The following is a 12,299-nucleotide window of genomic DNA, read 5'->3' as shown; positions in this document are numbered from 1 at the left end:
CAAAAAAACGGGGGTGGGGTGGGGAATGATGTACAAAACTTAGAAGTGAGGTATGAAGCAGCTGGATTGGTTACAGCTCTGCGTTTGCCTTATTTGAACACAGTTTGAACACTCAGCAGAGTACTGAGGTTGGCCAAGACTTAGCTGTTGTTGGAGGTGCAGAGTACCAGGTTACCTTTTCAATTTTGTCTGCCTGTTAAGCTAGGTTACAGTTCATCCACAAGGACTCAAATATAGAAGTACGGAGTCCCTCTCAGGCCATATTTAGTTTGCTTTCACACAGTTAACGTGCTGCTGGATGTGAGTCTCTTCCTCTCTCTAGATTGTCAATTCCTTTACCCATCTCTACATTCCCCACACTCCACACTCACTGCGTGGTAGATCCTCAGGTTCGAGCCATCACTTATGGCCTTTAGTACAAATCAGAAAGGTTTCCCTTTGTGGGTGGATTTGAGCTCCCCAGACACCTGCTGCAAAACACAGCTCACACAATTGTGCGCCATGGCCCCTGGCTCTTGCAGTCTCACTTAGCTTACAAGAAGGCTCTATGTTAATGCTTACTCAATCCCCTCCACGGATCTACCCATTCAGTCCTCTAATCAGCTGGTCTCATGCCGTGCAGGTAGGTAGCTACCTGTGGGGCTTAATTTTCCACCATGTCCCCAGTGCAGAAGGCCTCCATGGAGCCTGGGATCTTTGCCACATATTCACAAAAATAGGCCTTTGAATTCCTCCTGGTGGAGGTCTGGATGCCGGTGGAACACATTCGTGTTAGCTGGGACCCTGGCAGACCTTAGGTAGAATGACATCAGCTGGAAAAACTCTACAAGGAGCTGTCACTGTGCCAAGTTGAACAGTTTTGCCAGGAGGAGTGAGGAAGCAATTACTCTGAACTTGATTGAACACAGGAGGCATCTCAAGTGGGTGCTCCTGCAGCTGCAGGCACTTTTCCTTCTGTCCCTCCTCCCAGCAGCTCAGCGTGCATCCTGCCTCCAGGCCACAGGACAAGGCTGTGAGCTGCAGCTTTGTGCACTCGCTGTCTTTGCAAAGTGTTTTGGAAGTTCTGTCAATTCGTCTTGGCCTGGAAAATGGAAAACTGGAACAGTGAAAACACATCACATGGTGCCTGTTTCGTGCTTGGGGAGGCAGACAAGGAGAAACTTCATGCGGTCAAGGTGTGGGTGGCTGTTGGCTTAAAGCCAGTGGGGAGTTTATTTATTCCCTTGGAGGAGGGGAAGAGCAGATTAGAACAATCAAAGTTTCTTAATATTAGCTCTGGGTTTTTGGGGGGGCAAGTGGAGAGAGGAGGGTTCATTATACAGCTGACTGTAACCAAGCAGAATCTGATCCAATCGTGGCTGTCATTGATTGAGCCAGGTACTGTGCTAAGGATATCACATGCGTCAGTTCAATCTAATCCTTGCATTGCTCTTATTATTTCCATTTTACAGATAACAAAACTGCGCTTTAGAAAACTGAGGGATTCACCCAGCATCCCAGGCTGGCAGTTGGCAGAAGCAGGCGTGGAATGGGGTCTGTGCAGCCTGGTGCTCCTACCTCCCCCCACCCCCCACCCAAGCATCTCCTAAGGCTGCTGGGGCACCTCATCTCCCAGACACCTTTTCAAGGGTTCCTCTACCCACTACAGACCCTGCAGTCACTCTGCTCTCCAAAGTCGCCCACACTTCTCCTGGCCATGCTTTGCTGACCTTTTGAACTTGCTCAGGAATCCTCTCCACCCAGGATGAAGCACTTGCCGACCCCAAATGCACACACAAGTCACTTCTTGCCACCGAAACACTGGCTGTCGACTGTGCGTCTCCCACACCAGGAAAGGGTACCAATTAGGCAGACTGTGTTAGCAGACAATGTTCCTAACAAAGACAGTAGAGTAAGGTGATAGTATTTGGAAAATTGGAGAATCAGGATTTAAAACAAAGATTTGAGCATCTGCACCCTAAAACATAAAATGTTGATACACGTTTTATAAAAGTGCTAGTAATGGAATCCATTCTCATTACGATGCCATTAGCGCCTTTCACAAATATTCCATGGAATTATTGTACTTTCTGTCCCCCTTTGAAGTTAGGCCTGGCCATGGGACTTGCTTTGACCAATGACCTGTGAAAGCCAAGGCTGCACATTGCCTCTGGGGGGAGTTTTAAGTCTTTGCTACCTTTCCTTTTCCTGGGACAGCCCCCTTGGGAGTGCATGTTGCAATGGGCCTTCTTAAATGTGGGTCCCTAAAGATTGTAATAATCCTTAGGGATACCTTGCCAGCCCCTCTGGCCTGGTAGCTGTAGCAAACAAACAAAAATAAAGATCAAAAAGCCTTTTCTGTTCTTCGTTTTTTGAGACAGAGTCTTGCTCTGTTGCCCAGGCTGGAGTGCAGTGGCACAGTCACGACTCACTGCAGCCTTGACCTCCCAGGCTCAGGTGATCCTCCCACCTCAGCCTCCAGAGAAGCTGAAAACTACAGACATGCACCACCACACCTGCTAACCCCCTCTTTTTTTCTTTTGTCCTAATTCCTGAGATTTTGTGGGGTTTTGGGAGTTTTTTTGTTTGCCACCATAAAATGCCTAGCTCACCTGATTAGTACTATCATATAAACACATTTATTTAAATAAGTAAACAAATTTGGCATAATTCAAAGATGTATTTAAATACTATATATAAAACATTGAAAATAACACTTAAATTGTAATACTGATTTACTAAAAGTCGTCAAAAGATTTGCCAAGTTTATTCATTGGCTTCATTTTAACACAAAAATTCAATTAAGGAAAGAAATTTTAAAATTATGAGGAGCTGCTTAGTAATTCTATGAATGTCCATTCTCCTGGTCCCTCTGGGCTCAGGCAGGATTTCTGTACTGCATTGGTGCAGAAGAGAAAACTGCTGCTCAGTGCCCCTAGGCAGATGAGAGGGGACAGCACACACAGGGAGGGCTTGGTGTGGCCAGCACAAAAAGGTCATCCACAGATGCAGGAGAGAAGGTGGATAAGACAGATACAGTGGCTCTTACCTGTAATCACAGCACATGGAGAAGCCAAGGTGGGAGGATCACATGAGCCCAGGAGTTTGAGACCAATCTGGGCAGCCCCCATCCCCCTGTCCCTCCAAAAATAGGAAGGTGGGCAGGGAATGGTGGCTCATGCCTGTAATCCTAGCACTTTGGGAGGCCGAGGCGGGCGGATTACGAGGTCAGGAGATTGAGACCATCCTGGCTAACACGATGAAACCCTGTCTCTAGTAAAACTACAAAAAATTAGCCAGGTGTAGTGGCGGGCGCCTGTAGTCCCAGCTACTCAGGAGGCTGAGGCAGGAGAAAGGCATGAACTCGGGAGGCGGAGCTTGCAGTGAGCTGAGATCCTGCCACTACACTCCAGCCTGGGTGACAGAGCAAGACTCCATCTCAAAAAAAAGAGTTTGGTAAATAATTGTTCGTTGCATGGATGAAACTACATAAAGGTAGATTAGTGGGAGGCAATGGTTTGTCACTGTTCAATAATTGAAGAATTATTTCATCCTAATAATAATAGCCTCTGTTAGAATAAAGAAGTTAAAGCCTCAGAAGGCAATAGCAGTTTTTAAAATCTGTTTGAGAAAATGAATACTAGCTGGATTGGCCGAATCATGTTCTCCCATCTTGCTAGTGACCTACGTTGTCCCCTGGAGACAGACATATTTTATATAAATTGTACGATGTATATATATTATATATCAGTTGTACAATGCTTAATGTGTATATATGTATGTATAGATACATTATGCATCCACATCTATGTATGTGTATATATATGTATCTATATACACACATTAAGCATTGTACAACAAAACTTCATATACATTTTGTTTTCTTACTTGTAACCCCCTAGAATAGTTTTTATTACCTCATTTTACATAAAAATGCATGGAGGTGAGAAAGTTCTTCTTTCTGGAGGGCTAATGCATGCAGGGCTTAAAACTTTCTGCAGATCACACAGTCTGTAAAACAGGATTTAAAACCAGGTTTTCTGACCCTGAATCCAGGGCTCTTTGAGCCACGTTGCCCCTGCAGAGGCTAAATTCTATTCATTCCTGGAGCCGTAGTGCGAATAATGGTAATGGATGGATATCCTACCAACGAGGCTTTCCAACAGCTGCGGCTCAGAAATGCTCTGGTTATATCAGACTGACCTTCATGTTTTCAACAGGTCAATGCCTTTTGCTGCTTGGACTTCAGGGCAATGAACTAGGAAGTGCGCCTGACCATCACGAGATGTGAAGGATTCCGTGGCCGTGATTCCCATGTTCAATGGGGATTTTCCATATGGAAAGACAGCAGTCACCTAAACACAGGCCTCAGAGGCCAATAGGGCCCATCCTCGCAGCTTTGCAGACATCACCCATGGAAAATTAGCCTGCATCACTTTGTCCAGTCCCGGGAGAGGCATTCCCTAATGGTTCCGTGGCTGTGGCAATGGAGCAATTCTATTCCACCCTGTCCCAAGAGAGGCCTTCCAATGTAATGACTCCCCACAGTTGTAATTTTCCTTTCATTCATTAGCTTCCTCACATCTGGGGAGGTTTCTTTTCTAATGAAAAACTGAGCCAAAAAAAGAAAAATAAAACAGTTCTTGCTTTTAGCCTAAAGTTGATCGTTTTCAACAAAAACCTACCTGTTAAAAATTTACATTGGGCATATACCCAATAATGGGATCGCTGGATCAAATGGTAATTCTGGTTCTAGTTCCTTAAGGAATCACCACACTGTCTTCCACAATGGTTGAACTAATTTACACTCCCACCAACAGCAGTGTAAAAGCATTCCTATTTCTCCACAGCCTCGCCAGCATCTATTGTTTCCTGACTTTTTAATAATCGCCATTCTGACTGGCGTGAGATGATATCTTACTGTGACTTTGATTCATCACAAACCGGGGACTGTCGGGGGTTGGAGGACAATGAGAGGGAGAGCATTAGGACAAATACCTAATGCATGCAGGGCTGAAAACCTAGATGACAGGTTGATGGGTGCAGCAAACCACCATGGCACATGTATACCTATATAACAAACCTGCACATTCTGCACATGTATCCAGGACTTAAAGTTAAAAAAGAAATCTACATTGATTTCCTTGGACTTCTTTGAGTGAGTTCTATTGTCTTCAGATGATAATTGCAAACTTTATTTAGCACATGATGTGCCAGACATGATGCACTCTTTCACTTGATTTTTCCAACAATCCACGGGAAAAGGACTGTTACCTTCTCACATTTTGCAAATAAGAAAACCAAGGCTCAGAGAGACTCACCCAGTAGTAGCAGGGGACCTCAGGCTCCGCTGAGGACACATCTGGCTCCAGAAACAGCTCACTGGGCTACAGAGCTCTCCTATCCTCTGACAGCTTCGACCAACCTGGAAATGAACACACTTTATTATTAATAGTAAGCCCAAGAATAATGATCTAAGCGTAATGTTCATATGTGGGACTATGCATATCCATAGAGACCTGGGTTCTAACCATGTTTTAATAACATTCACAGCACATTTCTTCCCAAGAGCTGCTTCAGACCTCACCATGTGCATTCAGGAGCGTTATTTCTCATCCTGTGAAAGCAAAGGGATGACTGGAAAAAGCCTCACATGGGACATTTTCACCATGTCTGTGGCTTCTGAAATCCCCAAACACCACAGGACTCAAAGACTGGGGATGCTGTGATTCCCCTTCTCCGCAGCTCCTGGACACCATTCTTTTGGTTTGTGTTTGCAGCAAATATCTTTCCTTGGGTGCCCAAAGAGAAAGCAGAAATACCTGTTTTCACAAGGAGCAAAAACTGATACCCCCATCACGGGTCAGCTCAATCTAAGCCATTTGTTGGGGGGACATCCCTTTCTCCTCAGAAAGCCCCCAGTCATGCAAAAGACGGTCATATATTGATGGGAAGGATTGACCCAAATTCCTGGGGTGTGAAATTGGGGAAGCGTGATATGGTGTGGTTGTGTATCCCCTCCAGGCCTCATGTTGAAATGTGATCCCCAATGTTGGACGTGGGGTCTGGGGAGAGGTGTTTGGGTCGTGGGGGCAGATCCCTCATGGGTGGCTTGATGCTGTCCTTGTGATAGTGAGTGAGTTCTCACTCTGAGATCACGAGAGATCTGGCTGTTTAAAAGGGACCCCTCCCCCACTTACTCCCTCACTCACCGCCTGAAGCGCGGGCTCCCCTTGCCTTCAGCCATGATTGGAGGCTTCCTGAGGCCTCACCAGAAGCCAAGCAGATGCTGGTGCCACACTTCCTGTAGAGCCTACAGATCTGTGAGCCAATGAAGCCTCTTTTTTTAATACATTACCCAGCTTTGGGTAATCTTTTATATGGACACAAGAACTCACTAACACAAAGTGTGTGCTCTGGCAGAGTGTGAGATGGATGATAACCAACAATACTCCAAGCACCCACATTTACCAGTCGGGGCCATTTTTCTTTCCCAACGGGCTCCTCCCTACGTGCAACCACCACCTGTCTCAGAACCACCTGCCAGGTACAGAAATCAAGGTTCTGGGTTCCCCGCAGGGACACTGACTCAGCCTGAGGATGGACCAGAGAGATGGGGACAGTCTAGCCCCATCCTCTGCCCTGCTGGCAGGGAGACACCCGCAGCTGAGGCATCTCGGACCGAGAGCGGCTCTCATGCGCTGGGGAGTTGCGCTCCCATGGAGAGCCAAGCCCGTGGGAAAATCGAGTTCTGTTCTCACAGCAGGCAGTAGGCAGGAGAAGAAACCGGGAAGGTGGAGAATGGCACCAATCACCCCTGAGTGAGACCAGGACACCCTGCTCACAGCTTCTCTTCTACAGCAGGGCCAGAGACAGAACTGAAGACCTCCAGCCTGATGGGGCCTGGCTGCCGGGCAGTGGCAATGTCCTCCCGAGGACCCGTACAGGGTAAAACCACAGACCCCTTCCCGTGAGCAGGACGCACATGCGTGAGGTGTCTGTGGTTGCTGCTGCTTTTGTTTTCTTATCTTTGTATTAATTTTTTATTTGTATAAATTTCAGGGATACAATGCCGTTTTGTTACGGGGAGATCTTCGATAGTGGTGAAGTCTGGGCTTTTAGTGTATCCACCACCTGAAAAATGTACGTTGCACCCATTCAGGAATTTCTCATCATCCGCCTTCTCCACCCTCCCACCCTTCCCAGTCTCCGGTGTCTGCAGTCCGCACTCTATGTTCCGTGTGCACATCCCGTGGCCCCCACGTATGCCTGAGCTTTGTATTCGAGCTCATTGCTTAGCAGCTTGGATTGGTACCTGGCTATTCAAAAGCTAAGCTGGCAGCTCCTTGCTCGCCACTAGATGGTGCCAGGTCCCAACTGTGGTCTGCGAGAGCGTCACCCATTGGAAGGGGCCTGTGTCCCACTTTATATAGGAGGCAGTTTAGAGGAGAGAAACAAGAAGAGAAGTCAAACCTAGAACATTTCAAAAGGAACTAGGAAAAAAGGGCCAAATATAAGTGTACTAAATTTGAAAGGCAGTCTAGGAAAAAGCTGGGTGCCCAAATAATTAGTGGGTCACAGAAGCTGGCCTGTTTGGGTGAGAATCATCACAAGCGTTCCCCCAACCCCCAACAAAACGCAAAAAGTGTGCGTGAATCCTGGCACCCCCAATGAGAAGCCTCAGAACCTGAAGAAGCAGCTCATGCCCTGGACCCACCAGAGGTCCAAGGGCTGCCCACTGGCTCTGATGCCCTCATGCCCTCTATCCACATTGAGTCTTTCTTTCTTTCTTTCTTTCTTTCTTTCTTTCTTTCTTTCTTTCTTTCTTTCTTTCTTTCTTTCTTTCTTTCTTTCTTTCTTTCTTTCTTTCCTTCCTTCCTTCCTTCCTTCCTTCCTTCCTTCCTTCCTTCCTTCCTTCCTTCCTTCCTTCTTTCTTTCTTTCTTTCTTTCTTTCTTTCTTTCTTTCTTTCTTTCTTTCTTTCTTTCTTTCTTTCTTTCTTTTTGTTTTTTTGGTTGGGGGGAAACAGGGTCTCTGTCTGTCCCCGAGGGTGGAGGGCAGTGGTGCCATCTCAGCTCACAGCAGCCTCTACCTCCAGGGCTCAAGCGCTCCTCTTACCTCAGCCTCCAAAGTAGCTGACACTACAAGGGTGAGCCCCCACACCCAGCTCATTTTTATTTTACTTTTAATAGAGGTGAGGTCTCACTCTGGTGCCCATACTGGCATGTGGAGTCACTTTCTACCCAAGAGTTCTGGATCAGAAATGGGGCTGGTTTTGTTTTTTTTATCAGTGTGGCCTTTGGGCTGCTCCACACCCCCGCAGGAAGCTGGAGCTGTTTGCCACCTGGGGAGCCACAAGAGGGCCTCTTCCCACCGGAGAGACCCAAGGAGCAGCTCTGGCAGTGTTTCTGAGGCCGGTTGTAAATCCTTTAATACCACAGATGGGTGTACCCTTTGATGGGCAGAAGAGACGCCCCCCTTTTCCACTCATCCTGTGGAAACTGTCTTTCCGGCATGTCACTGTGACTTTTGACTTGGGACACCGGGCTAGCAGGCTGGCGGGCTGCGAGCAGCGAGTCCACATCCACCCCCTCAGTGCCTGCAGGATGCTGGTAGCTGGTACAAACAGAAAGGCCTGGGAGGAGCGTCAAGGAACCACAGGCCTGCTTCCCTAAGTCTACTTTGACGACCTTTAAGAATGGTCTTCTTGTCGAATCAGGGGTGGTTGCCTTCCCTCACTCCCTAAAACAGCGGGGTGAGAGGCCTTAACTGTCATTGTTTTTCCTGCCTCTAGAGTAAAATGAACAGAAACAATCAAACCCTAATTTAAATAACACAACCGCCTCAGCTGCTTCAAGCTCTCAGACATGGTCTGTGGCATCCGGGCAGCTTAGGGAATTCAACCCAAGCTTAGGGAAATCTTTAGGAGAGGATGTCCAAGCTCTGACCAGGTGCTGAGTGCAAAGCTGAAAGCCCCTTAGCTCCAGAAGTTTCCGTCTAACAGGCCAGTGCCTCACTAGGGCTACCACAATCCCACACCACAGGCTGAACTCCCTCAACGGCAGACGTTTATGTCTCACAGTTCTGGAGGCTGGAAGTCCAGCTTCAGGGTCCACGCAGAGCTGCCTTCTGGCCGTGTCCTCAAGTGACACAGAGAGAAAGTTCTGGAGTCTCTTCCTCTTCCTAAGGGCACTAATCCCGTCATGGGTCCACCTGATACAGTTTGTATGTTGCCCCCTCTAAGTCTCATGTTGAATTGTGATCCCCAGTGTTGGAGGTGGGGCCTGGTGGGAGGTGTGGGGGTCACAGGGGCAGATCCCTCATGATGTGGCGCTGTCCTTGCATAGTGAACAGGTTGTGAAAAGTGTGTGGCACCTCCTCCTTCTCTCTTGCTTCTGCTTTCACCATGTTATGTGCCTGCTCCCACTTCACCTTCTACCGTGAGTAAAAGCTCCTTGAGGCCTCCCCAGAAACGGAGCAGATGCCAGCGCCATGTTTGCTCAGCCTGTAGGACAGCGAGCCAATCCAACCTTTTTTCTTTATAAATTAACCAGTCTCAGGTGTTTCTTTAGAACAGTGAAGAATGGCTTCGTACACCACCCTCACAACCTCATCTAAACCTAGTCACCTCCCAAAGGACCTGCCTCCAAATCCCATGACATTAGGGGTGAGGGCTTCAATGTGTGAATTAGTGGGGGACACGAATAGCCCATAGCACCCTTGTCATTGGGTTTAACAAGTGATTGTTCTAAGGATGGGCTGATCAGCTCAGCTTGTGGAGACAGGGTAGCCTTCAGAAAGACAAACCCTTGGGTTGGGTTTTGAGAGATGAGTAGGAGTTTGCCAGGGGAAGTGCATTACAGAGCAAAGAAAAGGGGATCCTGCCCAAGAGTTTAGGTGACATTGATCTTTCTTTATAGTTCATAGAGTAAAATAATAACAAATGCATCCAATACATCAGTCATTCAAAAAGCATTTAATTCAGCTGTTACTAACGTCCCTGTGAGAACATGCCTGCAGAGTCTCTAAAGTGATCATTCTGCTAAAATGCCCTTTAAGAGCTCTCTAGACAGATGGACACACACCAAGTTGCTTTTAGAATGTCAGACGTAAGAGGTGTATAGATCACAGTAACTGTAGGAGGAGTAATTTAAAGCATCAAAGCTGTCTTAGTTTACTTCTCTCTGGCACAGGCTCAGTGTATACTTGACTCTCCTGGGAAGCTTCCTGAGCTGGGGCCTGAACACAGGCGTGGAGGGAGCTCCGTGGGCAGAGACACCAGAGAGGCCTCACCAAACGCCAAAGGCCCCACCAGCATCCAGAGTGGGGAGTGGAGTGGTCAGAGGAGACGTGTGTGACCTTCCCGATGGAACACATCATGTCTTATGTGTTGTCATCTCCTGCTGCACGGTGATTCTCAGGGCTCGGGGTGATTTTGTATCAGTCTCTTTATTAGTTTGCTTGGGCTGCGATAAAATCACAGAGTGCCTGACTCAAACAACAGAAATTGAATTTCCCACAGTTCTGAGAGTAGAAGGTATTGGCAGGGTTGGTTTGTCCTGAAGCCTCTCTTCTCAGCCCCTAGACGTGTGTTCCCCCTGTGTCCTCACAGGATTGTCCCCCAGGTGTATCCTTGTCCTAAATCTCCTCTACGTGTGTGAGGACCCAGTCAGATTGGATTAGGGCCACGTAATGACCTCATTTTACCTTAAATACCCCTTTAAAGGTCATATCTCCAAATACAGCCACATTCTGAGTATTAGGGATTAGGACTTCAACAGAAGACATTTAGGAGGACTGAATCCAGCCCATAACAATCTCCGTGACCCCAGAACCACCTGGCACACAGGTGTGTTTTGCACATGTTTGCTGGCTCAGTCTAAAGGCCTTTTTACTTCTGCCGAACAGCTTCAGACCCTGGAAAACAGGGCTCACTTGTTAACCGGCAGCTTGAGGGCAGGAAGATCTGCGGATTGGGCTCGGCCAGGCAAGGCTGGACTGCAGGCTTGGGCAGGTTTTGAGTGCCATGGGAGGGGACAGCCAGGAGCTCCCTGGGCTTCGGCAAGGGCTCCTGCCAGGGTCTGAGCACGCAGGTGGAATAGGCTCCCCAGCAGACGCCTCTCAGCACCTTCCCAGACGCCTCCATTCTGTGAACAAGCCAGGACCTGCTGACACGGGACCAAGAGGTTCACACCCCAAGTGCAGTGGATAATAGCCTACTCACAGCTCACCCCAAATCCATCCTTTACCCGGATGTCACCGTGGCAAATAACAACAGAGCCAACTCCCACTCACTGTCCAGAAGCCTGCCTGTAAGGGCTTTGGAACCCAAGGAAAGAGACACCGAGAAACACTGCAAGAGGCTGTGGTCATCACAGCCCTACGCCTTCGGGGTTCTGGGTTGCTTGTTCACGTCACCGTTCCCCAGAAGGGAGACACTTTGTAAACACGAAGAACAATAAGAAAGCATCTTTGTCAGGAGCCAGGCTTCAGTCCTGTGCAGCAGGTTCCTGCCATGGGGGAGGGAGGCCACCCCTGTTTCTCCAGGGACGGGGCGAGTTTCAATCCAGGGCAGCTTGTCCAGCTTGTTCCATGAGCAGAGTTTCAGCCACACACCCACACAGCATCAAGTTAAGGACGGGAAGTTTCTGTTTCTATAGCTGGAAGAGACCTTGAGGATGGTCTCCATCTACCCACTTTTTCACAGATGCGGGATTCCGGCCCAGAGCGGCGAGTGTCTCGCCAGTGCAGACAAAGATAGGGAGCAGAGTCCCATTTCCAGCTGGTGGTATTTCTTGATGACTCCCCGTGGAGCTGCACCAAAGGCTTTGAGACATGCGCAGAAAGTCCTGGTCTGGGGATTGAGCAAATAGATTTGGACTCTCCTATGCTTTCAGTAACTTTGAATTGATTATTTAATCTGTGGTGTGTGAGCTTCCCTGACCTCAGCTGTAAAACCAGGAGGAGTTTCTGTTTCACAGGCGTCCTGTAAGGAGTGGGCAGGATAATGACACCAAGCGCCGACACATGGCCAGGTGCACACGAGGCAGGACCCAGTAGGTGGTCACTCCCTTTTCCCAAGCGGCCTCTCCTGCCCCGCACCTGGGTTCCTGCTAGGTGCACATGCTGCACTCTGCCCAGCCATAGTGAGGCCTTTCCCTGGGTATTGTCCCTGCCTGCAGTGACCCTTCCTGGTGGCTCATCTGTCTTCTAGAGCTCCGTAGACAACTACACGTATGCTCACAGGGCGGCGCTTCCGATGGTTAGCTCTGTGACCTTGGGCATCTTCTATCTGTTCTGGGATTTTGTTTCTTTTTCTGTG

This window comes from Chlorocebus sabaeus, chromosome 8, assembly GCF_047675955.1.
Source record: "Chlorocebus sabaeus isolate Y175 chromosome 8, mChlSab1.0.hap1, whole genome shotgun sequence".
In the NCBI taxonomy this organism is placed as follows: Eukaryota; Metazoa; Chordata; class Mammalia; order Primates; family Cercopithecidae; genus Chlorocebus; species Chlorocebus sabaeus.
Note: the sequence above shows the minus strand (reverse complement) of the source record.